Source organism: Cnephaeus nilssonii, assembly GCF_951640355.1.
Source record: "Cnephaeus nilssonii genome assembly, chromosome: 3".
Taxonomy (NCBI): domain Eukaryota; kingdom Metazoa; phylum Chordata; class Mammalia; order Chiroptera; family Vespertilionidae; genus Cnephaeus; species Cnephaeus nilssonii.
Genome location: NC_137074.1, coordinates 102,136,025 through 102,148,596, shown reverse-complemented (window position 1 = coordinate 102,148,596; position 12,572 = coordinate 102,136,025). Strand labels below are relative to the sequence as shown.

At 42.9% G+C, this 12,572-nt stretch overlaps 1 protein-coding gene across 7 annotated transcripts in view; it reads left to right on the top strand.

Moving 5' to 3' along the window:
- MED12L (mediator complex subunit 12L) overlaps positions 1–12,572 on the top strand; it is a 420,881-nt gene that overhangs the window by 149,918 nt on the left and 258,391 nt on the right. The gene's annotated exons all lie outside the window — the stretch shown is intronic.

Genomic DNA, 12,572 nt, shown 5'->3' with positions numbered 1-12,572 from the left:
AGACTCAAGAAAGTCAAAGAGCACAAGTGAAGCAAACAAGGAACACACAGGCCTGACCCCCATTGAGAGGTCACCCCCATTGAGTGACCGCAGCTGCTGCTAGTGCCGTCAGGGGCCTGCTGGAACCCCCTGTGCCTTCAACGGTGCAGGTTTTCCTACTGGCCACCCAAAGGAAGTGTTGCAACAGTTACCATCTTCTTTTTTTTTTTAAATAAACCTGTTGGTAAAAGGGCAATTATGTTAACATAGTGGGAAACATTGTGTGCCTGGACATTTAGATTTTGCTGGCATTGAGAGGGTCAGTAACACCACCATTTAGGTTGGGGTGGGCCTCTGTTTTTGAGCATGTATGCAAGGTCATAAGCACCAAGCCCTGTTTTAAGTGTATTATATCATCTCATTTAATTTTTCCCTGGCCAGTGAGATGCATGTCTTAAAAAATTTTTGTTCCCTAACTTTACAGATGAGGAAAGCAAGGTTGAGCGAAGATGAGTACATTGCCCAAGCTCATACGCAGCTCATTGGTGGGAGAACAGGAATCATAATGGTTGCAGAGTGGCACTCTGAAATAGTACATTCTGTTCTTTGAATCTCTTTAAAAAATCATTTTAAGTGTCTAAAGCTGAGTATCAGATGTAAATTTAGAAAAAGGAGGGAAAAACCTTAATAATAGCCCTGAACAGTTCTCACATATTAATAATGGCACTTTTTTTTTCTTCATGAATAATCTGTAACTAATTTTTAAAAGTTTGTTTGAGATTTTTAACATAGTAAACAATACTTTAGAAGACAGTATAAATCCTCAAGTTGAGCAGTCTGGCCTTTGTAGTAGAACACAGACTCGAGGCCACCTCAGACCTGGATTAGAAGTCTGGCTGTGTCGCCAGGTAGGTGGGTAGCCTCGGACCAGTTATTTCCTCCCTCAGTATCATTCTCTCTGGTCCAGAGGCCTTCCAAAAAGAATCCACCTCATCTGGCAGCATATGATAAACAGTAAATGCTGAGTGTTATGTTCTGGGCTGGGCAGCCTAGCAACATCGTTTAGAAATTGATAGTCCCCTTGTTCTCATCTGTATGTTTTCTTTATCTACACTAATAAAAGAGAAATATGCAAATTGATCGTACCTCTGCTATGCCCATAAGCAACGCCCACCAGCCAATCAGGAGCGAGTATGCAGATTAACCCAACCAAGATGGTGTTGGCTACAGAGCTGGAGCGTCAGGAGACTTGGGTTGCCCCGGTGATGGAGGAAGCCAAGCTTCCTATCCGCCCTGGCCGGCCCTGGCCTCCACTCAAGGCTACAAAGTTTCAATTATAGAAGATAAATAAATTCCAGATACTTGCTTCCAGCTGGCCCTGGCCTCCGCTCAAGGAGGCGCTGAAAAAAAAAAAAGGAGGGGCTGGGAGCTTGGGTTGCCGGGGGGTGATCAGGCCAGGATGGGATGGCAGTTGTGGGTGATCAGGCTGGTGGGGGGTGGGGCCGTTGGGGGTAAGCAGACCAGCAGGGGGGCCAGTTGGGGGTGAGCAGGCCGTCAGTGGGGGTCAGTTGGAGGTGATCAGGACAGTGGGGGGGCAGTTTGGAGTGAGCAGGCCAGTGGGGAGGGAAGGTGGGGGCAAGCAGGCCAGCAGGGGGGGCAGTTGGGGGTGATCAGGCTGGCACGAGGGGCAGTTAGGGGTGATCAGGCTGGTGGGGGCGGAATTTGGGGGCGAGCAGGCCGGCGGCGGGCAGTTGGGGGTGAGCAGGCCAGCAGGCAGAGTGGTTAGGGGCAATCAGGCAGGCAGGCAGGCAGGTGAGCGGCTGGAGCCAGCAGTCCCGGATTGTGAGAGGGATGTCCCGACTGCCGGTTTAGGCCCGATCCCTGTAAACCGGCAGTAGGACATCCTTCGAGGGGTCCCAGATTGAAGAGGGTGCAGGCTGGGCTGAGGAACACCTCCCCCCCCCCTCCCCCGGGCATGAATTTCATGCACCGGGCCACTAGTTACTTATAAAAAGCAAGCAGTATAGTTTATTAGGACATACAGCGATGACTTTTGGGATTTAAGTCTAATGTTTTAATTATTTTCAGAATTAGAGACATGCCCTTTTCAATGACTTCCAGAGGGGTTACTTTGTGATTATAATTTATCTCATGTATGACTTTGGTTGTCATGCAGTTATATATTTCTCAAAACTATTTTCTCCATTTGTATTATTTAAATGTTGATTTAACAAAGGGATAGCACATTTAGTTTTTGGCACATTGCAAATTAATGACAATTAGTTGATATAGATGCTCAGAGGAATGTTTTTACTTTTGTTTTCTTACCTAACTCTCTTCTTCTCAGAACTCAGAACTGTACTGTTTTTAACTGCTGCTTTGGGATAAAAAGGAAGTATTGTTGCTTCCATGATGTATGTTTTGTTTCAAGACCTAAAGGCTATCAACATTGATTCTGAGGATGTGAGACTAGGAGAACATGCCCTTTTCCTCGTCAGTGTTAACGAAAAAAAACCATTAAAACCTGTAAAGAATTTTGTGAGTTTATTTGAGCCAAACTGTTGAGATATGCCTGGAAGCAGAACCTCAATGAATTGAGATAATGCTCCGGAGAATGCAGGGTTACATCTATATTTATACATTGAAATCAAAGGAAAGGGACGTAGGTGAGTTACATGAAATCCATTGGTGACAGATTAGGGAGGTGGGACAAAGCAAAGCGGGAAACCTCTGGGTTAGGGTAAAAAGTGAAATGATGGACATGTGCTTCTCTTACAGAGATGGATACAGGATACTTTAACGTAATTAACAGTTGACAATTAACTTGATAACAATGAGGGAATGTCCCGGTGCCATTGTTGTGCCCTGAGGGGTCCGGGGTAAAGGAAGTTACAAGTTACCCAGACATCTCACAGACATCTCACAGATATGTTATCTTAGAGGCAAAAAGGCAAATGGGCTCAGTAAAGAAGATCTAAGTTGATCTTTGTCAGAGAAGATATCGGACTAGGACATGACTACCCACTATAACCTGTTTGTAGTTAAATATTTAATTTACAAACCATCCTTTGTGGTTATTCCAGGTCTCTGAGTTTGCAAGACTGCCACGCAGGCCTCCCCTGAGCTTGTCAGGTTAGCATGTGGCTCCTTTCGTCTACATCAGAAATCAGCCATTCCAAATATCTGTTGGGAATGTATATATGAAAACATTTGTATATATAAAGGTTTTTAAATTGTGAGTGCCATTTATATTTAAATTATAAATCTTATGAGTTGTGGTTAACAATCTTACGCTAATTACTTTATAAGGTGATTCTGCTAGTAACTATTTGTGACCATGTCCAACAGGCTTATGTTCTATTAGCAGCTCAGACAATTTTAACTTGTACAGCTCTTGAAATTCACCCAGGTCTCCATCATGTACCTCAGGCTGCAAACCATGTGACTTGCTAATATCACTACTCTACATATAACTATTCCATATTATTTATTGGGGCTGTTATGTGAATAATGTTCTTATCCTGATGTGACCATTTTGTTTAATATTGACTAAGAGTGATTAATTATATTTATAAACATGTCTTTTTAGTTTTAGATTAAAGAGCTTTATTCAGCATCTGATCTCAGTCAAGTTTGCTGTGGCTTATAGCAATGAGTCATTGATCTTCCCTGTTCCCTTTTATGGCATTGTTTTTATAATGCAGGTGGAATATTTAAATTCCATATTTTAAAATGGTAAACAGTTTCACCAAGTATCTCTAATTTCTAAAGGAAGTTTGCCTCAGATGTAATTGCCTTTGTTTTTAAAATAATACAAGTCTGTGATTAGTGTATAGATACTATTAGGTTATTGAGTAAGAGTTGAATTATACTTAATCTATCAGGTTTGTGCCATCCTCCCCCAGGAATGAAAATGTGACAAATCCCCCTTATGATAAAGCTTTCTGCACATTTGCAATATATTTACTATAGATGTAGCACCCCCATGATGAGAATGAATAATTTCCGTATTTACCATTATGGTATGTCCCAAGATCATGAGGCCAGATGAACAATGTTGTTATTTAAGGGACCTTAATGATTTTTCAATTTTGTGTTCATTCATCTTCTCTTATTCCCATTATAGAAGTTATTTCTGCTTGTGATTGTTATACACATAGTATATGTCTACATTCTTTATATCAAGAAGTCCCTTTCAGCCCTGGCCAGTTTTGCTCAGAGGGTGTTGGCCCATGGACCAAAGGGTCATAGGATCAATTCCCAGTCAAGGACACGTACCTGGGTTGCAAGTTCAATCCCTGGCCCCGGTTGGGCCTCAAACAGGGGGCATCCAATCGATGTGTCTCTCTCACATCGATGTTTCTCTCTCCCTCCCCACTTTCCTCTCTCCCTTTCCTCCCTCCGTCCCTCGGTTTTCCTTCTACTCTCTCTAGAAATCAATGGGAAAAATACCTTCAGGTGAGGATTAACAAAAAAAAACCCCACAAAAAACAAAAAATGTCCCTTTCAGCCTACGACCTGGAACTCTGTCCTGTTCTCTTGCCAAGAACGGGGCTGCCAGAGCCCCTGCTCAGGTAGCTTGGGTTTGATTCAGGTCCGTGACCCAGCAGCTTTGAGACATTTCACATTTTCAACCCATAGGCCTAACTTTGCTCCACAATCATGATAGTGTGAAAGTATTAGAGCAGGAAACACCGTGGAACAAATACTCATTATTTTTGTGAGCAGTAACCACTGTTCATTTTGGCCCATATACTTTGGATATTTTCCTAGGCATTTATGTATATTGATATGAACACTTTCTGCTTAATATTGTCCATCACATCTTGCCTATTTATTTTGTTCTATCTATGGTGCTCAATTCTTTTATTCTAATAAAGTTATCCAGTTGCTGGTAGTAATATTGATTTATCTTTTCAAGTATTTATTCCTTTTTCTTCCTATTGACTAAATCTTTTAGAATGATGCTAAATAATAGTATTGGAGCCACCATTCTTGATTCATTAAATTAGGAATAGAGCCCGGCCAGTGTGGCACAGTAGTTGAGCATTGACCCACAAACCAAGAGGTCACCAGTTCAATTCCTGGTCAGGGCACATGCCCAGGTTGTGGACTTGATCCCAAGTGGGTGGCGTGCAAGAGGCAGCCAATCAATGTTTCTCTCTCATCATTGATGTTTCTCTCTCTCCCTATCCCTTCCTCTTTCAGAAATCAATAAAAATATATATTAAAAATGAGGAATGGAAATGCTTCTAGTGTTTTAATCAGCTGTTGGATTACATTAGACATTTTTCCACATTAAGTAAGTGCATCTGTGTGTTAGGGGAAGAGGGACAAGATATTAGACCCCCCACCTCCAACCCACCCCAGTCCTCCTCCTTGTGTTTTCCTTCAGTTACATGTATTACAGTACATTGCTTTTATATTTTTTGATTAAAAAATATCTATTGAACCTCACATGTGCCAGGCACTGTCATAGATGTTGAAAATATAACCACGAAGAAGGCAAATCCTGCCTTATATGAGCATCTAGTCTAACATGTGTCAGAGGCGGAATGAAGTCTTTGCAAAGTAACTTACTCCTGTGGCTCCATTTCTGTAATACCGATTTGTTTAGAAATTTGGCTGGTCCCTTGAGAGGCAGGAGTCAGGGCTGGAACCCTGGTGGCCGTGACTGGTTGGAGTGGGTCTGTGTGGCCCACCTGGGAGACTTCCATGTCACCGTGGTGCTCCTTGTACTTCCACTGACCTTTTCACCCAAGAGGGAGCAGCAGAGTATGGACTTTGGAACTGGGTCTCCTAGCTTTTCCACTTTGGATCTCCATGCGCTTGGCCATTTTAACCTCTGAACCTCCATTTTCCTATCTGTAGAATGGGAATAGCTTCAAAGTTTGTTGAGATTAGAGGTGATGTAAGTAAAACACCCAGTACCTGCTCAATAAATGTTTTAGATTATTACTACTGCTACTACTTGTTGGAAATTTATAGCTGTTAATGTTATTTCCATGATTACGTGTTTTTAACTTATGCCGGGCCAGAACTCGGCTTCCTGACCCCCTTATTGGGTGCTTTTTCTCTGATCTTAACTCTGTGCCTTGACTCAGGTTCTCTCGGTGTGTCTGTCTCGCCCTCTCTACGTTTCTTGTTCTGTATGCCCTATTTGCCTGTGTGTAATTACAAGCGAGGGTGCCTGCTGTGGGTTGTTCAGCAATGTTTTACATTATAAAGCCCCTGAATACTTATTGCTTATCTGCAGTGTTCAGATGGAAGTTCTTTCTTCAGCAGTTCTCAGAAGTGTGTCTCCTCTTCCTAAAGGGCATTTGAGGCCAGTAGCTGGAAATCTTATAGTCAGTCATGAGCTATGTTTTGAAAGATGCATATTAATTACATGGAAGTAAATATTACAGAACAAGGGAACGGAATACTCTGAGGCTGTAAGCAGCAAGGTGGCAGGCAGAAGAGCCCAGAGCAGCGTGGGCCTCATACAAAAGGCTATTGTGCACACTAGGGGCAGTGGGCGGAGGGGGCGGGCAGGAAGGGTCAAAATTACCTTCCCAGGTTCTTTTGACAGACAACAGTGTTGCTCTGCTTACCTAGTTCATTTCCCAAGAGCTAGGTTGTGGCAAGAGGTCTATTAATTAGATGAATGATTAGTTGGACAAATTATTGGACATCTTTATGTCTTGGTTTCTTAATCTGTAAAGTGGTGACACTAATAATTAGCTCATAGAGAGTGAAGATAAATAAATAATTCCTGGAACACATTTATTGCAATCTCTGTGAATTGAGTAAGCACTCAATAAATATTAATTACCTCTATTACTGCCACCTTCAAATTTGCCAAGATAACTTTCTTAGTGACTTTGAAAGTGATTTAGTCCATACTATGTTATTTTATTAGAAGTGAATGAATAGATTTACATTTAAGTCCAAGCACTTTCCATTTTTAATCTTTGTTGGGTCTGCTTTGGTCAGGTATTGGTGCTGAGACATTAAAATAAGCAATAAATATTCCAGAAAGTCAATTCAACAAAATAGATGTTTGCCAGAATATAAACGATTTCATTGGCCAGGGCTCATGTCCTTTAACACCTAAAATATTTCACGAGGTTGAGCACAGAGCAGTGAACCTCATGAGTACCTGGAACAGAGTGATTATTCCCCAGCTGTTCTGACAATCTCCTAAAGTCTTCACTGCCTATCAAAACCCCGGATCCAGAACGTAACAGTAAAGTTGAGAGGATGGGGTACTACATACAGCTGGTAACCCCTCCTTGAGCCACCTGGGGGTGGGAGGAGGAGCAGTACCCCCAGAAGTAGGGGTGCAGCTCCTGGGAGAAGGAAAGGATGGTGAGCAGACAGAACAGGCCTGCTCTGAGGGCTGAGGACCCCCCCTCTTGGAGAGGACCTGAGATTTAATGCTGATCCTGCACCTTTGACCTCCCTTTTTTGTGTTCAACCGCAAGCCTCTCCCATCTACCTGTCTTATTTATGTATCTTTAATTAGATAATAAAAAGTCACCATTTTCATGCAGAAAATAGAAATAAAAACAAATGATGCCACAAAATTTCTCATACTTCCATTGCTGAAGATACATTCTTTCGCCCCTGAGCGGACCATGGGCCTTTTTCCTGTAAGGTCGGTGGGTCGGTCTGCTTCCAATTGCTGTGATCCATGATGTGCTCCTTGCGAACATCCGGAGGGGTCTTTGTCAGGCTTCACTGAGCACTCACGTCTTTTTACTTAAGGTAACTTCCTTGGGCTATATTTTCAGAGGTTGAATTATGGGAGCAAATAATATAAACTTTTAAGACTATTGTTATGTATCAGAAATTACATCCGAAAGGGAAGTACCAATTTTTATTCCTACAGAGTAATACATGAGAATATATCTATATCTAGTGCCTAGAAAAGGGCCTTGTCATAGTTGGTGCTCAATAGATATTTATTTAATGATTTAATAAGTAAATGCATGAGTAAGGCTCTACCAGTTTCATGGTACTCTTTGTCGTGTGTTTTCATAAGCTTTTTTCCAGATTTTAAATTTTGTATTGTAGCCTTCCTACATTTGCCATTTAACCAGCAGTCCTCAGATCCTGTAATTGCTTGAACCACAACCATGTTTTCCACTGTTTATGTTTGCTTAAAACTACTTGGAATTAATTTCCTATTGTTACGGTAACAAGTTTTCCGAAATTTAGTGACTTAAAACAACACAGTCTTGTTCTCCCATGGTTCTGGAGGGTCCGATCTCACTGGGCTGCTTTCCTTCCAGGGGCTCTGGGACAACCCTTACCTCGAATTTTCTAGCTCCGAGAGGCCGCCTCACTCCCTAGCTTGTGTTCCCTTACTGCTTTGTGGAAGCCAGCAGCAGAGCATCTTCAGACTCCTCCCTTGGTCTCACTCCTGCTTCCTTTGGTCATAGCTCTTTCTCTCACTCTCTTTCCCCTCCCCCTGTCCGTTATAAGCACTCCTGAGATTACTTTGGGGCCACCCAAATAATACACGATAATCCCTTCTTCGCAAGATCCTTAACTTAATCACAGTCCGGAAGTCCCTTTTGCCATTTAAGGTAACATTCACAGGCCCTGGGGTTAGGATGTGGACATCTTTGGGGATGAGGGCCGTTGTTCTGCCTGCCACATACTTTGTTTGCTTTTGTTCATCTCTGTTTTGAAATTGAATTCTTTAAGGTATTTCTCAAAAGCTACCTTCTAATAGAAACATCTAAGAATTCCCTTCAGTTGTCTCTCTGCTGCTGGTGGATATTGCTGTCTTTCTGAGATAATTTTTGTGTTCTTTCTTATGCATCTAAATTATGTATATACATGTGTTCTTTCTTATGCATCTAAATTATGTACATACATGTATGTCTGTCCCACTGAATCTCCATCTTGTTGAAGGCAGGGACCTTCATATTTAGTTCATATCCTGAACTACTAACCTCAGATTTTTGCCTTGAACTTGTTATGTTTTAAAATAATATTTATTAAATTTCACTTAAGCAATTATTGGTGTAAAGAAAAGGAGCTTAATATTTTTAGAAATTTGTTGTTAGGAAGAAAATGCATTTCAACTTACATGTTTGAAATCATGATGTCCTATTGACAGTGTAGGGGCCCTGTCCAGAGTGCGCCAGATATTCAAGACCAATCTGAGCGTGGGAATCCTAATCAGGGTGTTCAAGGCTAATTTGCTGAATGCAGGTGCAAAAGCAAGGACACAGCAATGTTACTGTACCCACTGACTGTGCAGGCACGCCTTTCTATAACCCAAATATTGATCTCACTCTTTGGAAAGAAGCCTCCTTTGTCTGAGTTAGTATAAAGATGTGTTACTGACCATCCGAGGCTATGCTGCTTTTATATAGGGGCGGCTGCTTTGTATGGCTCCTGTGTTTGCTAGTGTATTAGGAAGGGCTACTGTGTGAGCAATAGTTCCTATGTTTGCTGGACAGCTTTATGTGACCGCTTTGTTAGCTGCTGCCTTGTAAGGCTTCTTGGAAGAACTGTTTTGTCTAATGGCTCCTTGTTAGCAATGACTACATGGTCTGCAATAAAGCCTCTCTTATACACCTATGGCGGCTCATAACTTCTTCATCTCAAACACGATGCCCAGGAAGGTCCAATCCCTGGCAGAGGGACTCGAACCCATCAGTTGGCATAGTCAGCAGGATGAAGGAGTGAGTACTCCCCAACAGACAGTTACTTGAATTAATTTGTAAGATAGCATCTGGCAGACAAAGGGAAGCTACCCTCTAATAATTTTCTAACCGTTGATTGGAACAGAGCGGTGGAGAAGGTACAAGGCATTGGTATGTGGGGCACATGAGCCATGGGTGTCTGTTTGTATGCACGTTGAACATATCTGATGGGGTGTACCCTGGAACTGGTGTTGAGAGTCAAATAAGCAAAATATTCTCCTTATTTTTGATGATTAGTAGTTATTACACTTAAAATGTAGACTAAAACTTTATAGTATTAAATAGGGGGAAAAGGTTTGAATGGGATATTATCTTGAAAAGTAATGCTAAAATTATAAAACTTTATTTTATAACATTTTTAAATTATAAAGAACTAATGTAATGCTTAATTACCTAAGTTCATAACTCTGTAATTACTAGGGGCCCAGTGAATGAATTCGTGCACCTTGAAAGGAACTGTGGGGTGCGAGGCTGCAGCATGCACAGGAGCAGGTCTCGGCCCATCCTCAGCGCCCCTGCCCGGCTCCTCCCACCGCGGCCCCCAGTCCCCTGTCTGCTGGCAGCCACTCTCATGTGCTCATGGTGCCACCCCACTTGCACCCGCTAAAGGCACGGAGCAATTAGGGCTAGCACCAGCAGCAGGTGTGAGTGTGGCTGGCGCTGACAGTGGGTGCGAGCGGCAGGTGCTGCCCCGATCACCCCTCAGAGGAGCAGGGGGAGGTGAAACCCTCAGGGGTGATCAGGACCAGCAGCCGCTACTCGCACCCACTGATGGCGCGAGCGATTGGAACCAGTGCGGGTGCCAGCAGCGGCTCTGGCACTGGGTGTGGGTGTGAGCAGGGCTGTTGCTGGCAGTGGGTGCGAGAGGCAGCTGCTGGCCCTGATCTCCCCTCAGGAGCAGGGGGAGGTGGAGAAGCCCTGAGGGGCAATTGGGCCCAGCAGCTGCTGCTCGCACCACCTGACGGCACCAAGTGATCAGGGCTGACGCCCGGTGCCGGCAGTGGGTGTGAGTGGCAGTTCTGGCACCATGAGTACAGCGGGTGTGAGTAGGGCTGGCACCGGCAGCTGGTTCAAGCGCTGGCCGGGACTGCGGGACGCGGGAGCAAAGAATTTCCAGTAACCACCAGAGGCTTGCCCCAATGACAGTAACTGACACCCCCCCTTGGTCTGGCGCCCCCACTCACCTGCTCCACCATCCTGCTGCAGCCGACGCCCGCTATATTCTGCGCACGACCCCTGGTGGTCAGCACATGTCATAGTAACCAGTTGTTCAGTTGTTCCACCGTTTGGGCTATTTGCATATTATCCTTTTATTATATAGATTCATATTGCATGCTTTCAAGTTGGTATAATATGACCTGATATTCCAGTATGATCTTCTGAGAAGTTAGTGTAAGTTGTCATAAAACCTCTGTTGTAATATCTTCTGTTTCTTTTAGTCAGAACAGAACCTGCCTATTCCTGCCTTCCCCCTGCCCCCCCCCCCCCCCCCCCCCGCACTCCAGTGTCCCAAGGCAAGAGTGGCATCAGTTGGCAGGCTCTTTCATAGTCAGAAAGGAGTGGTTTTTACCCTGTTGGAATCTGCATACCATAGGAATATACTTTTTGGTTGAAAATAGATTTTAAAATGTGTAACTTGTTATGGACACAAAGCTTCTGTGATAAAATTTTGAAAGCTCAGGCTTTTAGCAGCATTTTTCCTTTGATTTTCTTAGTTGACTGAATTCTTAGTGACCACAAATTGAGAATACAGCTGCAGCTGCAGGTAGGCTGCCAGCCTGCCTTCAAGTTAAGCGCTCTGTAAGCTGGGACAGGCGGATGCTTACCGCCTATGAACTACGGCAGGTGCAGACTATGAGACTTATTACTTCCTCTTTCACCCTGTCAACATCGCGTTTGCTTTATGAGTAGTTGTCTTTTCTGCTTTTCCTGCTACAACATGAACTTTTTGGGAACAGGGACCACATCTTTGAAACTTTTGTTTCCCAGCATGTACCTTCTCATGGGCACTTCCTATGTGCTTTGAAGTGAATCGACTTGTTCCTAAGACTTGTTTTCTAGCACATCATTCCAAAAATGTGAACATATCTGCATATGTTAAAGAGAATTCTTTTCCTTTATGTTCTTTTTAATACATCTCTAGGTTAAGTAGAGCCTGTTAACTTAAATTGGGTAAGTCAGCCACTTATCCTCTTGTAGCATATTTTCATCTGATTTTTACGATGCAGAGGAAAGTGAAAAATTGTGTAAATGTGGGTGTGATGCACATTACTTATTAGATTCATTTATTAAAACTGGTGGCAGTGCTTTTAGGGCAACTTCTTTCGTTTTCTTTAGTATTCTCAATGTCAGCATGTCGTGCTTCACCGAACTGACTTGTATGTTTTTACTCTTCTCTGGATTACATTGAAACCAGGTGGGAATTCCTCCCCATTCGCTTTCTTTTTTAAATGCTACTTTTGGTCTTTGTATATTTTAATTGCATTTTTCTCTTGTTTCAAACCAAGGGACCCAAAGCTCCTTTTGAAATATATGCCTTTTTGTGTGTTTTGAGTCAAGATGTTTTTAATGAAATTTAGGGTAGGATGAGTAAACATCTTGGGATGAACTGATTTTTATATCTATTGTTTCATAGTGTCTAAAGGCTGATCAGGGATTCTTATCCTGAGATTCTTGGATGTCTGTCCGAGTGCACAAGCCTGAAATGTGCTCACAGTGTGTGTGTGTGTGTGTGTGTGTGTGTGTGTGTGTGTGTGAATACACACAGACATTTACAAGAGTTGGCAAAAGTGGGTTTACAGTTTTGAGTACCCAAAACACAGTTTTTAGTTGTATTATTACTTATTCTGTGTTATATGTTTTTGTCTGCCGTTTTTCATGTTTGTTGTT